This window comes from Anomalospiza imberbis, chromosome 17 (genome assembly GCF_031753505.1).
Source record: "Anomalospiza imberbis isolate Cuckoo-Finch-1a 21T00152 chromosome 17, ASM3175350v1, whole genome shotgun sequence".
Taxonomy (NCBI): domain Eukaryota; kingdom Metazoa; phylum Chordata; class Aves; order Passeriformes; family Viduidae; genus Anomalospiza; species Anomalospiza imberbis.
The window spans coordinates 1,578,204-1,599,276 of record NC_089697.1 but is presented as its reverse complement, the minus strand read 5'-3'; the positions used below and the strand labels follow the sequence as shown (position 1 = coordinate 1,599,276).

Genomic DNA, 21,073 nt, shown 5'->3' with positions numbered 1-21,073 from the left:
TATTCTTGTTTTCTTTTTCCTCATTTCTGGTGGAGGCACATGAGTACAGCAAATAAAGTTTGCAGCTACTCCATGTGAATCCAATGGCTCTGAGTGTTCTCAAATGTCTGTACCACAGTTGGGATAACACAACCTTGCCAGGATGTGGAAGGAGTGTCCAGAAAACTCCTTTTCTCCCCAACAGCAGCCAGGAAGGTCTCCCGTCCCTGCCACTCAGCACTCTGAGCTGGGACAGGCCAACATGTGTCACCAATATGCAAGTGGTGCCCTCAAGGAGAAATTGTGTTTACAAACCAAGATTAATTTGACTCAGACCCTCTCATTGAGGATGTCAAGGACACAGGCAGGGATAAAAAATAGGATATTTAGCAACCCCATTACACATGGAAAACAAAGACTTTTAGCTCTTCTCTTTTAAATTTAATCCCTTAGTCATAGCCCCTTCAAGTTTCCCTTCAGCAGGTGTGTCTACCATAAGCTAAGCAGGAATTCCTCCCTTCTGCAAAGCATCCAAGGGAAGCAGGGAGCCCTGGGGGCTCTGCCCCTGCATCTTGATCCCAGGGTACAGCTGTGCTGTATCAGAGCCAGCCCCATCACCCGGAGCAGGGAAGAAACACCCAGGGCCCCAAGAGTCTGGGATGCAACATCCTGGATGGATCACCACAAGCAGCACAGCTGCACTCCATCTCCTGGGCACATAGTGCACAGTGGGAACCTCTGCCAACAGCACAGCTCCTGTTCCTCACTCTGCTTCCCACCCTCAGCAAATAGGTATCACATGGACCTCGGCACCTCTCCCAGCTCTGTCCTCTGACTGTCAAGCAAGATTCTTAAAACTGATCAGCAGGAACAGCCAGACAGCAAATTAATTTTTTTTTACCACCAGATATAAACTGACCATTGTTCTTAGTTATCACATTAACCCATGGCCAGAAGGATTGTTGTTGCCCAAAGGATTTCAGAGGTGAATCCACCATCAGCCTCCACCAGTCACAAACCAAATATTCTATTAAAAAAAAACAGCTTCACATTTCAGATGTCTGGATTGTAACATAAAAGCTGATTTGTTTCTGAATGTACAAATAGAACAAACCCCAAAACAACAGAGGCTTCAAAGGGAATACCAACAGGAAATCTCACATATCCACATCAGTAAAGCCTGTGTCTAGTCATGAACTGGAAGAGAGGAGAAGGACCTGTCAAAAAAGTAATGTCTTACAAGACAAGGCAAGCTCTTACAAGATAGCAAAGGGATAAGTTTTTAAAATAAGGGTTTCTCTGGAAAGTGAAAATGAAGCAGCAATAGCTTGACAGCTTCCTCTTTCATGCAATATTCCAAGGCACTTCCCTGTGTTATAAATGAAAAATGATCCAGCCAAATTAAAAAAATAAAAATAATTTATTTTAGCAATAGAGATCTAACTTAGCCAGCCACAAGGTAAAGGACAGTGCCAAGCCTGGGATCAGTGCTGGGTGCAAGACACAGAGATCAGCCTCAGCAGAGGTTTCACTCTATGCCCCCACACCACCATCCTGGCACAAGTGATTTTTACAGGGAAAATTTTGCCTGAGGCCAGGATTTTGGCATTCAGTCCTTTGTTTCATTCAAAGTCCCATAAGTTGATGAGATTTCCTTCTCGGCGACAAGGCAGAGAAATTCAAAGTCTGGTGTCGTGGAAACTCTTGATGAAATTTACGGAACAGAGTATTCACATGTATCGGCCCGGGGGGGATGTTCCTGATGATGATCAGTGCCTGGCTGTCTCCATATCGCCTCAGATAAGGCCCATCTCCTGGCGAGCCACATCCCCTTGCTTGCAAATCAGGTTTCAACACACACTCAGTTTTGCCTGAGAAGAGGGGGCTTCTAATGCCAAAGGGTACATCCTAACAATTATTTAATATTATATATATATATATATATATATATATATATATATAAAATGCAAAAAAATAGCGCGAATTATACCTGTTACATATAACAATCCCCCACCTTTTATATTAACCCATTAATTTGCACCCTACTTATTATTTCTACTAGTTTCTATAGTTTTTATTTTATCTTACGGTTACAGAGCCTAAAACTTCTGAGTATTCTCTACCTTCTCTGCTGAGACAGAAAGTTCCAATTACCCGTTTATCCAACACCCACCAATCCATACAGTATGATTACATTTGCTACAGGCTGGGATGGAAATTTCCCCTGGGCTCTTTCGGTGCAATTTATGTGCTGACTGTCCATTTTTGAGGTATTTTAATTTTTCTTTGAATGTATATGCCCCCTGCTGAGTGTTAATTTTAGAACAAGGTTTATTAGGCTTACCCTTACTGCAGTTCCATGGGGTCTGGGGCACTGGACCTCCTCGGTACTTGCCACCGGATTCCCCTGCTTCAGGGTTAGGAAGGTTACTGGGGCATGTGGCTAGGCTCAGGCTCATCAGGATTACTCCCACTGCTAGGATTCCTCTGCCATTCCCTGCGCCCACTGGGGTGCTTCCAGCGGCGGGGTAGACCATCTTCTTGGCAGCAGGAATCTTCGTCAGTGGTTTTGTACCAAGACCGAGCTGCATACCTTCGCTTAAAGGTGCCCCACCAGCGTAATTCAACAGGATCTGCACTGCAGGGTAGCTTGTTCAACCTACGGCACTCAACAGTAATGATTTTAGCTTTTGTTTGTAATTTCCCCCTCAATCCGTTCTGATATAGACAAAACCAAATTATTGAATCCAATTGAATCAGTCTCAGCCTGGTGGCCAATACCAGAAAATGGCTAGTCAGGTTTTGTTCTTGTTTAAACCACTTTGCACACAGCCCACTAGGTCTTATTCCTCTCTGACAGTGAACAACCCACTTCTTATAACAGTATTTGCGAATGAAATATGCAAAGGGGTAACAGTTACAATCTGGTACAGAACATCTGACCAAGTTACTCTCGGTCATTTACTAGGCCGGCGCAAAGTTATCTTCAAATCTCCAGGGGAGGAGGTGACTTTCCACTCCGGGGCTCAGTCCTGAAGTTCAGTTTTCTTCACCCTTGACGTGTGTGTCCACCCCTTCTCTGCAGTGCGTATAGCAGTGTCTGTAGTTAAAAGAACGATATAGGGTCTCTCCCAATGAGAGGATAGTGGAACTTCTTTCCATGTTTTTATGAGAACCCTGTCCCTAGGCTGTATCTTATGTATTGAGAAGCCAAGGGGGCTGTGCTGCATGATTGCACCCTGCTTTCGCAATTCCTCGAGATCCTTATTTAATGTTATTAGGTATGGTTGTATTTGCCCATCCTCTAATTTCGGATGCCCTACAGGCATACCATGAGTATAAGGCATCCCATATAACATTTCAAAAGGTGAAAGCCCCGTTTCGGAATGAGGCATAGTTCTTATGTTTAATAAGGCCAATGGGAGACATTTTATCCATGACATTTTTGTTTCTAACATTAGTTTGGCTAGTTGGGCCTTTAATGTTTGATTCATCCTTTCCACTTGCTTAAAACTCTGAGGGTGCCACCGGGTGTGATAATCCCATCTGATACCTAAGGTATCTGCCAATTGTTTAATAATTTTTGAAGTAAAATGTGTTCCTTGGTCCGAATCAATGTAGCTTGCTAACCCGTATCGAGGTATAATTTCCTCCAATAAGAACCTTGATACTGTCTGGGCTGTAGCCCTGGAGCTTGGAAAAGCCTCCACCCAGTGGGTTAGTTTGTCTACTATGACTAGTAAAAATTTGTATCTCTCGACCTTAGGTAGATCAGTGAAATCTACCTGGATTCTTTCAAAAGGTCGGTAAGCTGCTGGGCAACTCCCCAGTGTCAGTTTCCAGGAGTTTGCCCTATTTATTTTTTTGCAGATTATGCACCCCTGTACCTCTTGCTTAGCCAGTTCATATATCCCTTTACAGCCAAAGAATCTCAGGAATTGCTCGGCTAGTGCTTGGGCCCCCCAGTGTGTTTGTTGGTGCAATCTCCTTAGAATCTTCCTAGTGTATTCTTTCGGTAATAATTCCCCCCGTCTGTCAACTTCCACTTACCTCCTTCCAGACATCCCCCAAACTTCTGATAATCTTCTATCTCCTTTTTGGAGGGTTGGGGAGGCGGTTCTTGGGTTTCCTCCCTTTCAACCTCTGGGATACTTACCTTTAACAAAGCTGCACTTTTTGCCTCTTTGTCGGCTAAGTTGTTCCTCCGAGTTTGGAAGTGCATCCCGGCTTGGTGTCCTTTTACATGGACTACAGCAACTGCCTTTGGCCCTCTGATAGCTTTTAATATTTGTTTAATTATTTCTTCATGAATTAGCCCCTTTCCCCGGGTATTTAGCAGTCCCCTTTCTTCCCAAATTTTCCCAAAGGTATGTTCTACCCCAAATGCGTATTTGGAATCAGTGAAAATTGTCCCCTTTTTCCCTTCAAGTCCCAGCAATGCCCTGCATACGGCATATAGCTCACAGGCTTGAGCTGACCATCCTGCATTCAGGGGTCCGGACTCTATCACTTTTCCCGTTTGCCCATCAATGACCGCATATCCCGACTTTCTTTTGCCTTCTATTACCCTTGCAGAACCATCCACAAACCATTTTTCCCCTTCCTCGAGCTCTTCTTCTTCTAAATCCGGTCTTATTTTGGTTTGTAGCTCCACCATCTCAACACAATCATGAGACAGGTCTCCTGGAGCGTCCCCAAATAGGAATTGGGCTGGGTTTTGTGCTGGGGTGGTTTTTAGCTCCAAGTTGTGGGAATGAATTAAAATGGCTTCGTATTTCAGAAGCCTAGCGTCTGTCAGCCACTTGTCAACTTTTTGCTGTAAAATGCTTCTTACATTGTGGGGGGAGTAGATGGTCAATGAAGCCCCGAACGTTACCTTTTTGGCTTCTTCTACCAATATTGCCACGGCCACAATTGCTTGTAAGCAAGTGGGCCATCCCCTGCTGACAGGATCCAGGAGCTTGGATAGGTATCCGACCGGTTTCTTGGTCCCTGCCCAGTCCTGAGTTAGAACTCCATGGGCAGTATGATAGTTAACATCTACAAAAAGCTGAAAGGGCCTTTTTATATCAGGGAGACTCAATACAGGGGTTGCCATAAGGGTCTCCTTTAATTCCCTGAAGCCTTCTTCATCTTGTTCGGTCCATTTGAGCCTATCCGTGGTAAGTTTGTCATAGAGAAACCTTACCTTTTCACTGTATCCTTCAATCCATTGCCTACAGTAACCCAAAAGTCCCAGCAACTGCCTAACCTCCCTTTTTGTTTTCGGGGGAGGCAGTGCAATTATTCCGGCCACCCGGTCTGGATCTAATTTCTTTTTCCCTTTTGTTAACCAGTGCCCTAAGTATTTCACTTCGGGCTCCGTGAATTGCAATTTGGACTTTGATACCTTCAACCCCTGTTTTCCCAGGAAATTCAATAAAGCTATAGTTCCCATTCGTACCTCCTCTTCATTAGAACCAGTTACCAATAAATCATCTACATATTGTAACAGTTTGGTCCCAGGAATTGGCACAAATTCACTAAGCAGTCTTTCAAGGGCTTGACCAAAAAGATTAGGTGAATCCACAAACCCTTGAGGGAGGGAAGTCCACCTCAATTGCTGTTTTCTTTGTGTGTCCGGGTCCTCCCATTGGAAGGCAAAGAAATCCCGGCTCCCCTTGGCTAGGGGCCAAGTCCAGAAGGCGTCTTTCAAGTCAATCACACTATACCATATATCTTCCGGGGAGATATTATTCAATAAAGTATACGGATTAGAGACCGTGAGAAATAGGGTTTTTGTTCTTAGATTTACTGCTCTTAAATCTTGTACCAATCGGTAACTACCATCTGGTTTCTGAACTGCCAGGATAGGTGTATTATGTCTTGACATGCAAGGTTCTAATGTGCCCCTCTTTATTAAATCCTCAATTATTGGTTTCAATCCCTTTCTTCCCTCTAAAGGGATGGGATATTGTTTGATCCTTATGGGATCTTCTGGTCTCTTAATTTTGATGTGGATTGGTTCCATGTTTAATTTTCCAGCTTCCCCTGAAGTGTGCCAAACCCTGGGATCAATCTTTTCCTCATCCTCGGTGGTTAGCTTATATAAACTTACCATGAGTCTTGAGTCCTTCATAATTATGCTTATTCCTAGCATTACAATCAGGTCTCTTCCCAGTAAATTGTATTCTGTTTCTTCTACTAATAAGATGTCCCCCACACAGATTTTATTCTCAGATTCTATTTCTACATCCCTCAAGACAGGGACTTGAAAGGGTTCCCCCTTTGCCCCAACTACGGTCATAGAATCCTTACCTTTTGTGCACCCAGGGAGTAGTTGCCAGACTGTGGTTCTTTCTGCTCATGAATCAACCAAAAAATCAACTCCTGCTTTTGGGGTCCAACCTTTAATTTTATCAAGGGCTCTCCAGATGTTCGCGACCCCAAATTATAGAGCCCCTGACACCTCTAATCCTCCTGAAAAATCATTTCATCTTTCATCCTTTTTTTACAGTCCCTCTTGAGGTGTCCTCTTTTCTTACAGTATAAGCATTCAGGGGCACCTACCTGTTTGTTCTCCCTTTGTGTAGGTCCCGGCTTTCCCTGGGGCTTTCGAGCCTGTGCCGGCTTTCCCATTGTTTGGACTTGCTCTTGTCTGTTTGCTTCCCTGACTGCTGCTACCAACACCTTGGCTTTTATCTTTTGTTTCTCCTCATCTCTCCTCATATATACCTTTTGCGCTTCTTTTAACAATTCTTGTAGGCTTTTCTCTTGCCAATTATCTATTTTCTCCAATTTTCTCCGAATGTCCTCCCATGATTTTGCAACAAATTGCGTTTTTAAAAGGATTTCCCCTACAGGGGATTCGGGATCAGTACCTGAGTACATTTGAAGGCTCTTTCTGAGCCTTTCCAACCATTCTGTGGGAGTTTCGTCCTTCCCTTGACACTCCCCTAGTGCTTTACTAATATTTTGTCCTTTGGGGACTGCTCCCCGGATACCTTGTATTACCATGTTTCTTAGTCCGATTATTTTGGCCAGATCCTCCTCCGCCTGAGCGTTCCATGATGGTCTTTTTTCTGGCCATTTCTCTGCCCCGCTCCCTCCCTGGGGGTTTCTGAATTCCCAATCCTTGATGGCAGCCTGCCTTATCATATCTCGTTCCTCTGCATTAAACAACGATCTTAATATGTCTGAGATATCATCGTATGAGTATATACTATTTCCCAAGAATTCATCCAACCTCTTCGCCACCCCAACGGGTCATCCATTAGTTTCCCCATCTCCTTTTTAAAAGCCCTTACATCCCCCGTCTTGATGGGAATGTTTACAAATCCGATGACTCCGGGGGCGGTTGGGACTTCCCTTAAAGGGTATAGATTAGGTCTGTCCCTTTCATCATCACTACCCTCCGTATTTTCTCTCCTTGCTTTACGCCGAGTTCTACTGGCGGGAGGAGATGAGTTTTCCCCAGTGTGAAGCGGCTGTGTGTGTGTCCCCGTGTTGTGGGGGAGGGGACTGGTCGGGGGGGGGTGTTGAGAAGGTCCCAGTGCGTCTGCAGCCAGTATTTGGGCATTAGGTGGCGATGCAGACTGAGCTGGAGGTGCTGTTGGTGGGGCGGCCGGGACCTGTGCTTGTGATGGAGGAACTTGGTATGGGGGTGGTAGGTTTTCCACGGGTTCCCAAGTTTTACCTGAACTTATCTTGCTGCCGGAGGTCTTAATAGGGAACAGCCACGCGCTAGCATATTCCCACAGCCTGGCATACCCCAGCTCTTCATCATCCCACTCTCCTTCTTCGTATAAGTGTTCAGAGAGTGCTTGGCAAAACTTACTTTCAAAGGTACCAAAAATGGGCCAGTATAGGAATTTTCCCATTTCCCTGTTTCCCCATACCTCTACACAGTAGTATATCATTTTTCTTTGGACTTCCTCCACCTCAAGGAGCAGTCTTCCCAGTGTTCTAACATCCAGCCCAGGGGACTTTCCCTCGGAATTTCGGGCAACCCATCCTTTTCCCCTCCTCCAGATTTATTTTTCCCTGATTTTAGGTTCTTACCTTTTCCGGATTTAGAACTCTTCTCTTGAGTTCTCCCCTGGACATTACTGTTCTTTTGTCCCATGTTTGAAGTTTTTCCTTACCGTGTTTCCGAGTCGGTGTCCACAAGCCGTTCCAAGAAGTCAGTAACTCGCGTGCTAAATGTATACTCCAGTCCTGTCCTGGACCGAGTCTTACCAAATGTTTAAACCGGTCTGTCCCCGACTGAGCCTTGTCAACTTAGTAGCCGCACAGTGAACCGCTCTGTGGGTTTTCAGTTGGAAGAAGGGTGAGGTCTCTTTTACCTGTTTCCCTGGACTACCCGAGTCCAGAAGTCAGTGAGGTTTACCAATTTCTCGAATCCACGAGAACGTACCTTCCCTCCCCCGACCTGTCCGTGAGTGGATCCCCGTAACTCCCCCGAGTTTCAGGTCGTATGCGTGTTGTGAGCGTACCAGAGTTCTTTCGCTTCCCCCGTAGCCGACCACTTCCCTCGCGGGATAGTGAAACTGCGGTTTATTGGGGTCTGCTCTCGCCCTGTGACGAGGTCACGTCTCACACACACACACCCACTCACACCTCACTCAACCACGCGATACTTATGGCTCCTTTTCCCGCGTAGATTCTTCGTGCACGTTGATTTTATGAGTGAAAAATTTCTGCTGCAGCCTTGGAGACTTAGGCTCCGAATTCCGAGAGCTCTGGGCCCACCTTTTTTTTCCTTTACGTGGCTTTTGCGGCTTTTCGTAATCCGGTTGGTTCCGTGGGATTCCTCTTCCCCCTTTGGCCGCTGAACTCAGCGAGGCGCCACCCGGATCGAGGATAGGGAACCCCCTGGATACCCCAAACCGGATCACGTCGGGGTCACCAAGATTGTTATAAATGAAAAATGACCCAGCCAAATTAAAAAAATAAAAATAATTTATTTTAGCAATAGAGATCTAACTTAGCCAGCCACAAGGTAAAGGACAGTGCCGAGCCCGGGGATCGGCGCTGGGTGCAAGACACAGAGATCAGCCTCAGCAGAGGTTTCACTCTATGCCCCCACACCACCATACTGGTGCAAGCGATTTTTATAGGAAAAATTTTGCCTGAGGCCAGGATTTTGGCATCCAGTCCTTTGTTTCATTCAAAGTCCCATAAGTTGATGAGATTTCCTTCTCGGCGACAAGGCAGAGAAATTCAAAGTCTGGTGTCGTGGAAACTCTTGATGAAATTTACGGGAACAGAGTATTCACAGGTATCGGCCCGGGGGGGATGTTCCTGATGATGATCAGTGCCTGGGTGTCTCCATATCGCCTCAGATAAGGCCCATCTCCTGGCGAGCCACATCCTCTTGCTTGCAAATCAGGTTTCAACACACACTCAGTTTTGCCTGAGAAGGGGGGGCTTCTAATGCCAAAGTGTACATCCTAACAATTATTTCATATTATATATATATCATGCAAAAAAAATGGCACGAATTATACCTGTTACATATAACACCTGGTTTCCCTTCTTACGTGCTCACCCTTCTAGTGACAGTTCCACAGAGCTAGAAATCATCATATTTTAGATTTCCCCCAAATAAGCTAGAAAGACTTAAACATGCAGAAAATGAGGAACAAGAGAGAACACATAAAGAATGTTTTTAAAAATGCCCTAAATCTGAGTATGAAGGCATGAGTACATTTTCAAACAATTGAAAAGTCCTGTTCCTCAGCTCCAAACAACCCTGGGACCAGGAACACATGTTATTCCAAATCGACAAAATATTTTAAAAGCTTGATGGTATTAAATCAGAATGTTAGAATTACTTAAAAACAAGAAACAAAATTATACTCTTCAGAGACAGCTTAAATTCTAAGAAGCACCTTGAAGGAAGGCTAAAATGCCGTCTCAGATTAGGTGCTAATTTTAAACTGGTGAAGCTGGGTGAGAATCTCCTTTTCAGTAAGGCAGGTAATAGCCAGGTAATTATCACAGACATAATGACCCTGTGGATAATTAAGCCATACGGATGTAAGCCCTGTGGATAATTAAGCCGTGTTGTGGGCATTGGCTTGACTCAAATCCTAGCAAAATTTTGGAGTAGAAGGTAGAGAACTTGATTAAAGATTACTTGAGTGGAGTAAGGAGATTATTTGGCACAGTCAAGGTCACCACCTCTGCTTATAATGAAAAATCAGCAACCTGCATAGTAGAGCCATGTGGATAACCAAAGAACTGGAAGAGAAGTAATTTATGTTTAGCAATTCTACAGGTTCAACTTGTTCACCTGAGCTGGGAGATTATTAGGAAGTTACTTGCTCATCCAAGCATCTCTTAGGAGGGAAAAAGAAAGTAAATGCATTTTTCACAATGAAGAAGAAGGTTTAGAAGGATTCAGTTCCTAGAAAATGAAATGAGAAAAATTTACGGCAATGAACTACCAGAGGTGTTATCACCTGGTTCAATTAAGCCTGAAATACTGAAATCTAGGCAGGGTCTCCAGCCTGTCTTGTAAGAAATCAACCCATATGATTCCAATGGCTTTGTTTGCTTTTGCAAGCTGCAGCTTCATTACAGCTTTTCCCTCTCCTAGATATTTAGCAGCACTTTGTTTATCCAGTCCTGTTCTGGGGATTTCAGGCTCCTTTCTCAAGGTTCCACTAAATTATGGGTTCAGTAGTCACTTCTAAATCCATTGCAAACAGTAACGAGCACAATAGCTCTGGTACAGGCCACATCCCTGAAACCATTTACAAGAGCCACATCATTCACCCCCATCCCTGCAAACAGGCGTTAGAATTCTTGATTCCATGGGCCTTTTCCACCTGGGTAGAGCCCAGCTCACATCAGAGTTACTTCTTTCTAAGTATTTCTGTTATTAATCTATTTCTAGTTTTAAGATTCACTCCATCCTCAGTTGTGGCATCTGACATCTGTATGAAAAGTGAGACAAGGATCCAGCCCTTAATGGGGCTTTAATGCACTATCACACTGGATAGTTCCTGGCAGGGTGCAGTTTTGTCTGGTTTGGGGGCTCTTTTTGAATCTGTGTTAGTTTTGAATATGAGACGTGTCAGAGCAGACTGACTGACAGACATCTAATTCATTCCTAAATCTCCCTGACTTTGGAGACTGAATAACTCTATCCAGGCAATGATTGCAGTGCTGCCCTACCTTGCACATGGCAAGGGTTTCCCTTACATCTCTGAGCCTTTTCTCCTGTAATTCAAACCTCGGCTTGTTCTGTCCATCCTGAACAAAGAACAGAGCATCTGAGCAGGGATGGCTCCAAACAGGCAGCAGGAGAGAGAACAATCAGAGTCATTTATCCCAAGTTCTAGAGGCTGTGATGGACAAGTTTTCTTCTAAGAGGACTTTCTTTTCAGTCTTACCACAGCTGTCTCTGAAAGCCAGTGAGTCTGGGCTCCTCACTGCCATAAAGTGTGATTCCCACCTTTTCCACCTGGAATTTGAGCTATGATGGCACAGAGAGCTCAGCTGAAAATCCTCCAGAGGTAAACTGTTTTTCTTCATTTCCAGCCTATCCAAGCTCAAGTGGTTTTGGTCCAAACAGTCTGGCACATGCCTAATTAGAGGGGGCTTGATAAACCAGCATAACTGTCAGAGAAAAATACACACAGGATGGTTTGAAAGAGTCTGTGCTGAGCTGTCCCCTCCCTCACATACACACACAGAGTTAAAAATGGTTGCATTTGTATTTGTGTACACAATAATATATACAGCATCTGTATATATAATATATATCTTTATATGGAGATCAGGGGTTTTAAATATATGCAAGCCAAATTATGCCTGTCATTGCATATTCCTGCACATGGCAAATATTTTTATATTGTCTGACCTTCCTAACTGCTCTGTAGGCATCAAGGAGCCCCAAAGATTTGGAGATCATAGGAAGGATCGATACAAGAAAGGAAACTTTTGTCAGTGGAGTATAAGGAAATAGGGTGTAAAAGCACAGGACCACTGGAGGTGTTGCTGGATCACCTTTTGTCTCAAGCAATTATTATTACTTGCTGGCATTCATTCTGATTTACACAAATTTTTGCTCCACATGGGTGACCAAAATTGGACATTATTCTCTAAATGAAGACCAGTATGTGCATAAAATTTTGAACATTTTCATATTTCAGTTATGAAAGTACTTTCATATTTCAGTTATGAAAATACTTCTCTAGACAAACCCTAGAATTCAATTGCATTTTTATACACAGCTGCATCACATTCTCACTTTTTTTCATGCTGTGAACAATACAACCAGTTCTTCTTCTATCATTTGAAATCCAGAAGTCATTACCTTCAGAAATGGGTGTTTTTTTGCTCTCAAGTTTAAGTGTTTGACTGTGGCCTCTGCACTGTTGCATCTCATTCAGTTTCACTGCTTCATTCCTCAGGATTATTCAGCTGGAGATGTTGAGGACAAAGGTAGGGAATCAATAAAAGTGTGCAAAGGAAAAAGAGCTAAATACATGGCAGGCAGAAGAAAACTGCCAAAAGGGAATTCTGTCAAAAGTAACAGGGTACAGTGGATGGCTGAAAATGAAAGAAAACAGAAAGCAGGACTAGAAAATTGAAATAAAAGGAGCAAGAAGGGTAGATTGAGTTCAGTAAGTTTAAAAAATCTTGAAAGTAAAATCGCACAGAAACAGCATATTGCATCAAACACTACAGAATTCTCTCTGGTGCACTTCTGTCTGCACAACAAAGACAATTCATTTTAGTGAACTGATTGTGGGGTCAGTATAGGGGAGCTAGAAAAGAGACAGTGCCTCTTGGACCAGGCCCCTGTTCTTGGGAATGACAAAAAAATACACACAAGACCAGACAGAGTCTGGAAGAAAGAACCAAAGGAATGAGAATGAGCTGAGAGAAGGCCTCCAATGCCAGTTGTCATTTTGACTTTGGTCAATAGTATGTTATAGGCTTTTTTTTTAAGTTAAGGGTGAAAAGGAGCAGAAATCTGGATGTAACACACTGGCATCCCATAGAAATCCCAATCCTAGAAATTAATGTCCTTTTTTTTTTTCTGTTTAAAAACAAGTGAAGATGACATAATTTTATACAGATTAATAAGGATTTAAACCCATTTTATTAAAAGGGAAACTGAGTTCTTTCAGCCGCCTGACCACTGCAGGGAGGAGTTTGGTGTCCTGCCATCCCACCATGCTCTGAGTGAGGGTCTTGCACAGGCAGGAATGTCGCTGTCTGGCAGCATCTGAGCACATGGATGAAATCCCTGACTGCAAGGTGTGTAAAAACCAAACTTCACTTGCAGCTCTGCCTCCAGGGTGATTCCTGGGAAGCCTAAGGGAAATTATGTGGGCTGGAGGAGAACATTAGCTGGTAGCTTTAAGTAGAGGCATTAGAGGAAAACTAAGAATAGCCTCAAACTACTAAGACTGTTACCCCTAAAACAGACTAGGACCTAATTTTGTTTGTAAAGTCTAAAAAAATTTGATTTTCAGCTATAGACATGGCTGTCTCCATAGACAGCACATGGGTCAGTTTTAACCACACCAAGTTTATATTTAGACCCAAGCACCACAACTGAGTGCTTTGCATTTTTTAAAAATGAGCCAAAATGCAAAGTTAAGACATGAAATAATGAATGAAGTGTGAGACTGGAACACTCTTGGAACCAGCTTTCCACAACCATGGGCAATATTTTATGAGCAAATCGGAAAAGAGATGTCAGAATGAAAGATGTCCATAAATAAGTACACAAACAGGACAATCCTATAGTGACATTTATCCTGGCTCTTGAATAACAAAAACCAGATATTGGCATCCATAATCATTGACTGACAAATAAGGAATCATGTTCAGAACAAACACATCTCTCACAGTTTGTGTAAATGCATTTGTGCAGTGATTACTGTAGTTATGTGTAAAAGTTAACCTGAATTCCTGATTCAAAGTCAAAACCCACTGGGATTAGCATTGAACTGCTCATGGCTTCCAGAATAGCTGAGTTTGGCAGAACTGGGGTAATTATAACCCCAGTGATCTGAACTAATGAAGGGAGAGAGATGTCCATGCAGAGAGATGTCCATGCAAGCACTGGGGCTGGCAGTGGCCACGACATTTATCTCCAGGCAATGTAGTGGTATTTATTATCCTGCATCTCTCTGTGCTGCAGAAAAGAGGAAAACTGGGATAAATATTGAGGGTTTCTATTATGATCAGTAGCAGATGGGGATACATGGGGTATCTCCCAAAGGGAAAAGCCAAGTATACTGCAGGTATAGTCAAGTGGAAGGGATGGATGTGCACACCTCCCCTACTGGGAAATAGCCTTTCTTCCTCTCCTAGCAAAGTCACTGAAGGTGAAAAGATGAGAAAATATTTGGAAACTGGGCTTCATGAGCAATGCCAGAGAAAGCCTTCATCTCATTTTGTGGGCAGGCTGCATAAAACAACCTGTTTGGGTCCTCCTCCAACAACATGAACAGTGGCGCAACTGCCAAGTGGAACTTGAGTAAAACACAAATCAATCCAAATGCTGAGGAAAACATATTCCCTGGTGTAGAATCATAAAATCATAGAAGCACAGAATTATTTGGGTTGGAAGGGATCTTAGAGATGATCCAGTGCCACCCCTTGCCATGGGCAGGGACACCTCCCACTATCCCAGGTTGCTCCAAGCCCCATCCAACCTGTCTTGGACACTTCCAGGGATGGGGCATCCATGTACCTGTAAAATTAGAAATTCCTTTAATTTTTGTTGTTTTGGATGTGCTCAAGAATTTGCCTTTTGCAATTGGACTTGAAGAGCATGAAAATTTAATTTCCAAATGGTCTAAGAACTAAGACCAGAACACAACAGGGGAACAGAAACATGCTGGTTTCTCCCTTCTCATTCTTCCAAGGATCCACTTCAACACGTGAAGGGCAGACCCCACCCTAACCCAGCTGGAATAGAGCATGTGTTGAGTGTATTTCCAATCTGAAGAGTCACATTTCCACATTAAGGTCTCACTCAACTTTCCTCTTATTTTAAAAGTGTGGAAAAAAGGCAGATGTGCAGGGTGGGGATGGCAAAGAGCTGTCCAGGGGACCATGGGAGAACATGGGGAGGGGATTGAGGAGTTCGGGTGTCCACCCAAATACCAAAAACTCTCTGTAAGGTCTGGCCCTCTCACTATTCTCTCAGAGGTGTACAGCAGGCGCAAGCCAAAAAGGGGCACTGAGATTATCAGCCCAGTCCCCCAGCACTGAGTGAAACAACTGAAATTCAGTGAGATTCAACTGAAATTCAACTGAGATTCAGGTCAGAATCCAAACAGAGCCACCAGGTTGTTCTATGGTGACACAATTTCAATTGCACAATTTGCATCCATTTCAATTTAAATTATTTTGTAGTTTAAGGAGGAGTAGCAGCTATTTCTTTGGTTTTCCTTATGTGTTTTCACATCTTTACAGCCCTGGAAAAGCACCTATCTTTTCTGTGTGTATTCTGTGCAGTCAATCCTAAGCTGTTGTTAGGAAACTTCCAAGGCAGAGGAAGCCCTGTGGCTGGGTCAGCAGAGGTCTGCCTGGGGCACTGGTGATTCCCATTTGTCTCAGGGGGATCCATTCCTGTCCTGTTTTAGGACAAATTAGGGGAAAATCTCCAAAGGAGCTCCTTAAAGGAAACAAACCTCCACAACTCCTCCCCCCTCCCCACCACCAGGTTCAGGAGGAATTTCCTCGGAGGAAAAGTGGAAAAAACTTGTTTATTAAGCAAGAACAAAAAACACTCCCCAACACCAGAAAAACAGCCCGAGATGACAACAAACGTTTTCACCAGTCCAAGAGAGGCCAAACGGCTTGGGCAGTCTGCTGAGGAGGGTGCTGAGCTTCTCTGTAATGCAGACTCCGGAGGAGTTCCTTGACGTTCCCGAATCAAGGTCCGAAGCAGGTCCGATGTCTTCAGGGAAGGGGAGGAAGTGAGGAAGGGAAAAACAAAAAAATAGAAAAATGGCAAAATAAGGCAAGCAAAGAAAAAACAAAAAAAAAGCCAGAGAGCAGAGCAAGCAAAGCGGGCCTAAAGCTAGCAGCAGCAAGCCAGAGCAAGCAGCCGGGGGAGGGACACGGCTATAGACAAAACAGACTGAGAGCACGGGAACAGGAATACACGATTGGGATACAAAGCATGAAAATGTCCTGTCACCCCAGGACATTCCACTCCTTATCCCATATTGTGAACATGTTAATGAACACAATGTAAAACTTTCATCTCACGTGCTCAAACCTTCCACACTTAACACATTTCCTTCCATCTTACTTGCTCAGACTTTTGACACTTTCACGTTTCCTTCTGTCTCATGTCTGTATGATCTAACATACAGACAATGGTGGTAACATTCAGCAAATAATGATATCATCCCACAATCAGATCTCCCTGAGGTACACAATGGGTTGTCCCATCTTTCTGCATTATCCACCAGGTATAACCTGGTCCTTGAGCAAAGACAATCCCACAAATGGGTTTGCCTGTACTCGAGGCAGGATTAATCCATACTGTCTTCCCCAACAAACCTCTGACATGGGCCACAGGGACTTTATCTCCATCGACTATATTAAGGGGCTCAGACTGGGCAGGACCTGCTCGGTTGGTGGAACCTCGAGTGTTAACTAACCAGGTGGCCCTTGCTAAATGCTGCTCCCAGTTCTTGAAAGACCCCCCACCCAATGCTTTCAAAGTGGTTTTTAACAATCCATTGTATCTCTCCACTTTACCTGCAGCTGGTGCATGGTAGGGGATGTGGTACACCCACTCAATGCCATGTTCCCTAGCCCAGGTGTTAATAAGATTATTTTTAAAATGAGTCCCATTGTCTGACTCAATCCTTTCAGGAGAACCATGCCTCCAAAGGACCTGCTTTTCAAGGCCCAGAATGGTGTTGCGGGCTGTAGCATGAGACACGGGGTAGGTTTCCAACCATCCCGTAGTGGCTTCTACCATGGTTAGTACGTGGCGCTTGCCTTGGCAGGTTTGAGGCAGTGTGATGTAATCAATTTGCCAAGCCTCCCCATACTTGTACTTGGACCACCGCCCCCCATACCAGAGGGGCTTCACCCGCTTAGCCTGCTTAATGGCAGCACACGTCTCACAGTCATGAATAACCTGAGAAATACTGTCCATGGTTAGATCCACCCCTCGGTCTCGTGCCCACTTATAGGTGGCATCTCTACCCTGGTGGCCTGAGGCATCATGGGCCCATCGTGCTAGGAACAGCTCTCCTATGTGCTCCCAGTCAAGATCGATCTTCAGCTCCCCTATCTTTGCAGCCTGATCTACCTGCTGATTGTTTTGCTGCTCCTCATTAGCCCTGCTTCTGGGGACGTGGGCATCTACATGGCGAACCTTCACAGGTAGTTTCTCTAACCGGGTAGCGATGTCTTTCCATTCTTCAGCAGCCCAAATTGGTTTTCCTCTGCGCTGCCAGTTCACCTCCTTCCATCTCTTCAGCCATCCCCACAGAGCATTGGCTACCATCCAGGAATCAGTATAAAGGTAAAGTTTTGGCCACTTCTCTGCTTCAGCAATGTCCAAGGCCAATTGAACAGCTTTGAGTTCCGCAATTTGACTCGATCCACCTTCTCCTTCAATAGCTTGTGCAACCTGTCATGTGGGGCTCCATACGGCTGCTTTCCACTTCTGGTTCATTCTTACGAGGCGACAGGAACCATCGGTAAAAAGAGCGTAACGTATGTCTTCTGCTGGTAGTTGGTTATACGGTGGAGCTTCTTCGGCACGGGTCACTTGCTCTTCTCCCTCTTCACCAGTGAGACTGAAGTTTTCACCCTCAGGCCAATTTGTAATTACCTCCAAAATCCCAGGACGATTTAGTTTCCCAATTTGGGCACGCTGTGTAATGAGGGCAATCCACTTGCTCCATGTAGCACTTGTGGCATGGTGGGTGGAGGGAACCTTTCCTCTGAACATCCACCCCAGCACGGGTAGTCGAGGTGCCAGGAAGAGTTGTACTTCAGTACCAATCACCTCTGAAGCAGCTTGGACTCCTTCATAAGCAGCCAAGATTTCCTTCTCCGTTGGGGCATAGTTACTTTCAGACCCTCTGTAGCTCCGACTCCAGAATCCCAGTGGTTGGCCTTGGGTCTCCCCAGGCACCTTCTGCCAAAGGCTCCAGGACAGGCCATGGTTCCCGGCTGCAGAATAGAGCATGTTCTTCACATCTGGTCCCATCCTGACTGGGCCAAGGGCTACTGCATGGGCAATTTCCTGCTTGATCTGGGCAAAAGCTTGTTGCTGCTCAGGGCCCCAATGGAAATCGTTCTTCTTATGAGTAATCAAGTAAAGAGGGCTCACAATCTGACTATACTCAGGAATATGCATCCCCCAGAAACCTATAGCACCTAAGAAAGCTTGTGTTTCCTTCTTATTGGTTGGTGGAGACATAGCTGTGATTTTGTTGATGACATCAGTAGGAATCTGGCGCCGCCCATCTTGCCACTTCACTCCCAAGAACTGGATCTCCTGAGCAGGTCCTTTAACTTTACTTTTCTTAATGGCAAAGCCGGCTTCCAGGAGAATTTGGATGATTTTCTCTCCTTTCTCAAACACGTCTGCTGCTGTGTTTCCCCACACAATGATATCATCAATGTACTGTAAATGTTCTGGAGCCTCACCCTTTTCTAGTGTAGTCTGGATCAGTCCATGACAGATGGTGGGACTGTGCTTCCACCCCGGGGCAGTCGGTTCCAGGTGTACTGCACGCCCCTCCAGGTGAAAGCAAACTGAGGCCTGCATTCTGCAGCCAGGGGAATGGAGAAAAATGCATTGGCGATATCGATTGTGGCGTACCACTTTGCTGCCTTGGACTCCAGCTCGTACTGGAGTTCCAGCATGTCCGGCACGGCAGCGCTCAGTGGTGGTGTCACTTCATTCAATGCACGCTAATCCACGGTCAATCTCCATTCTCCTTCAGATGTACGCACAGGCCAAATGGGACTGTTGAAGGGTGAGTGGGTTTTACTAACCACCTCTTGGCTCTCTAACTCTCGAATCATCTTGTGAATGGGGATCACAGCATCTCGATTCGTTTGATACTGCCAGCGATGCACTGTCGAGGTGGCAACAGGTACTTGTTGCTTGCCTACCTTCAGGAGTCCTACTGCAGATGGGTTCTCTGACAATCCAGCCAAGGTGCTCAGTTTCTTAATGCCCTCTGCCTCCACAGCAGCTATTCCAAAAGCCCACCTGAGTCCCTTAGGGTCTTTGTAGTAGCCACTCCTGAGATAGTCTATGCCCAGAATACACAGAGCCTCGGGGCCAGTCACAGTCGGATGTTTGTGCCACTCCTTCCCGGTCAGGCTCCCTTCAGCTTCCATCAGAGTCAATTCTTGTGATCCCCCCGTCACCCCGGCAATGGAAATACGTTCTGTTCCCACATGTCCTGAAGGCATTAGGGTACACTGCGAACCAGTATCAACCAAAGCTCTATATTTCTGTGGCTCTGATGTGCCAGGCCATAGAACCCACACCGTCCAAAAGATTCGGTTTTCCCTAACCTCTACCTGGCTAGAGGCAGGGCCCCTCTAAGCCTGGTTATCCTTCTTTCCTGAGACATATGTCTTGGAGGTTCCTTCAAGGGGATCAGACAAATCATTGTCATCATTATGCCCAACAGTTCAACTACGGGCAACTGGAGCTGCTTCCCTTTTCTTACCTTCCTTCAATTCACGCACCCGTTGTGCCAGAGCAGCAGTAGTCTTCCCATCCCATCTCCTCATGTTTTCTCCAGACTCACGTAGGAAGAACCACAACTCAGCTCGTGGGGTGTACCTTCTCTCCCCAACAATGGAACGTCTGCATTGGATATCAGGGCCTCTAATTTGTACAGCTGAGATTTGGAGGAGGTCCTCCTTAATCTCTTCCCTGAGTTTCTTACGACTTTCCTCTATTTTGTCTTCTAATTTCTGCAGTTGTGTTTCCACAGCTGCAATTCTGGCATGAGTCGGGCCATGTACAGCATCCGCATATGCTCGAAGCTTCTTCGCCATATCGAGTACAGTCTTATATACCTCATCCCGCTTCATTATTGCTAGAGGAGAAGCGTATTCAGGTGGCCCAAGTCGCACAAGTTTCCTCCACATTACAGGTGTACACGATACGAAGTCTGGATTCCTAGTTGTTATGTCATCTGAAAAAATGACCTCTACCACTGCCATCTCCCTCAGGCGTTGGATCCCCTGTTCTATGGTCTTCCACCGTGTCTGCTGAATATAGAGGTCATCTGCACGCAGGTATCTTTGTGCTACGCTGTCTAGGACCCTTTCCCAGAGGCTGTGAGGGTTAGCCCCCCTCATCATGCCTTGGTTGATCACAGGATCATGTGACAGGGATCCCAAATGCCTCGCTTCAGTGCCATCCAGAATGGTAGCCTCCCCTGCTGCATCCCAAAGGCGGACTAGCCAACTAATTATAGATTCATCGGGCTGTCGCCTATAATCCTTCCTTAGGCCTCGAAGGTCCTTCAGGGAGAAGGAATCAATATTGGCTCCGGAATCTGTGCCATTTGGTGTGGTTTCTGATTTTGGTGATGGTCCTTCTCTTGGATCATCATCATCATCCTCCACCCTTCGGTCAGTCTTGCTTTTGCACTTTCCACCTCTTGTATTAGCAGCAACAGCCATTGGTTGAGGCTTACTCTCTGGTTTAACTACTGGCCTGGAGCCTGGGATGTTGGCTGCAGCCTGAGTGACTGGGATAGTAACTAACTTATCTCCCTGTTCCCTTTCCTCTGTCTGCTGCCCTACAGTGTCTAGCAGGGTGCGATAAGCATGTGCCAGGGCCCAGCTCACTGCAATGATCTTTTCCTCCTTAGTGTTACCATGGCACCTCTCTTTCAGGTACTTTACCACCTCAGCTGGGTTCTGAATTTGTTCAGATGGAAAGTCCCAGACTATAGGATCAGAAAACTCCTTTAAAATTTGGCCCATATCCTCCCATTTCCCACACCACTCAGGATTCCTCACCCTTGGTTTTACTCCTAAATCAGGAGTCTCACCAGCCCCTCTAGAAATCTCAGCCTTCATCTTATATAAACTGCAGACAGTATAAAGAAAGCTTACTAAA

At 45.1% G+C, this 21,073-nt stretch overlaps 1 protein-coding gene and 1 long non-coding RNA gene across 2 annotated transcripts in view; one reads left to right on the top strand and one right to left on the bottom strand.

Moving 5' to 3' along the window:
- The window catches only part of ASIP (agouti signaling protein), a 35,721-nt gene that overhangs the window by 4,792 nt on the left and 9,856 nt on the right, over positions 1-21,073 (top strand). The gene's annotated exons all lie outside the window — the stretch shown is intronic.
- LOC137484385 (uncharacterized) lies at positions 1,195-10,019 on the bottom strand. Its single transcript, XR_011004855.1, has 2 exons — positions 9,484-10,019; positions 1,195-1,348 (listed from the first exon to the last, which is right to left on the bottom strand). It is a non-coding gene; the product is annotated as an uncharacterized lncRNA (long non-coding RNA).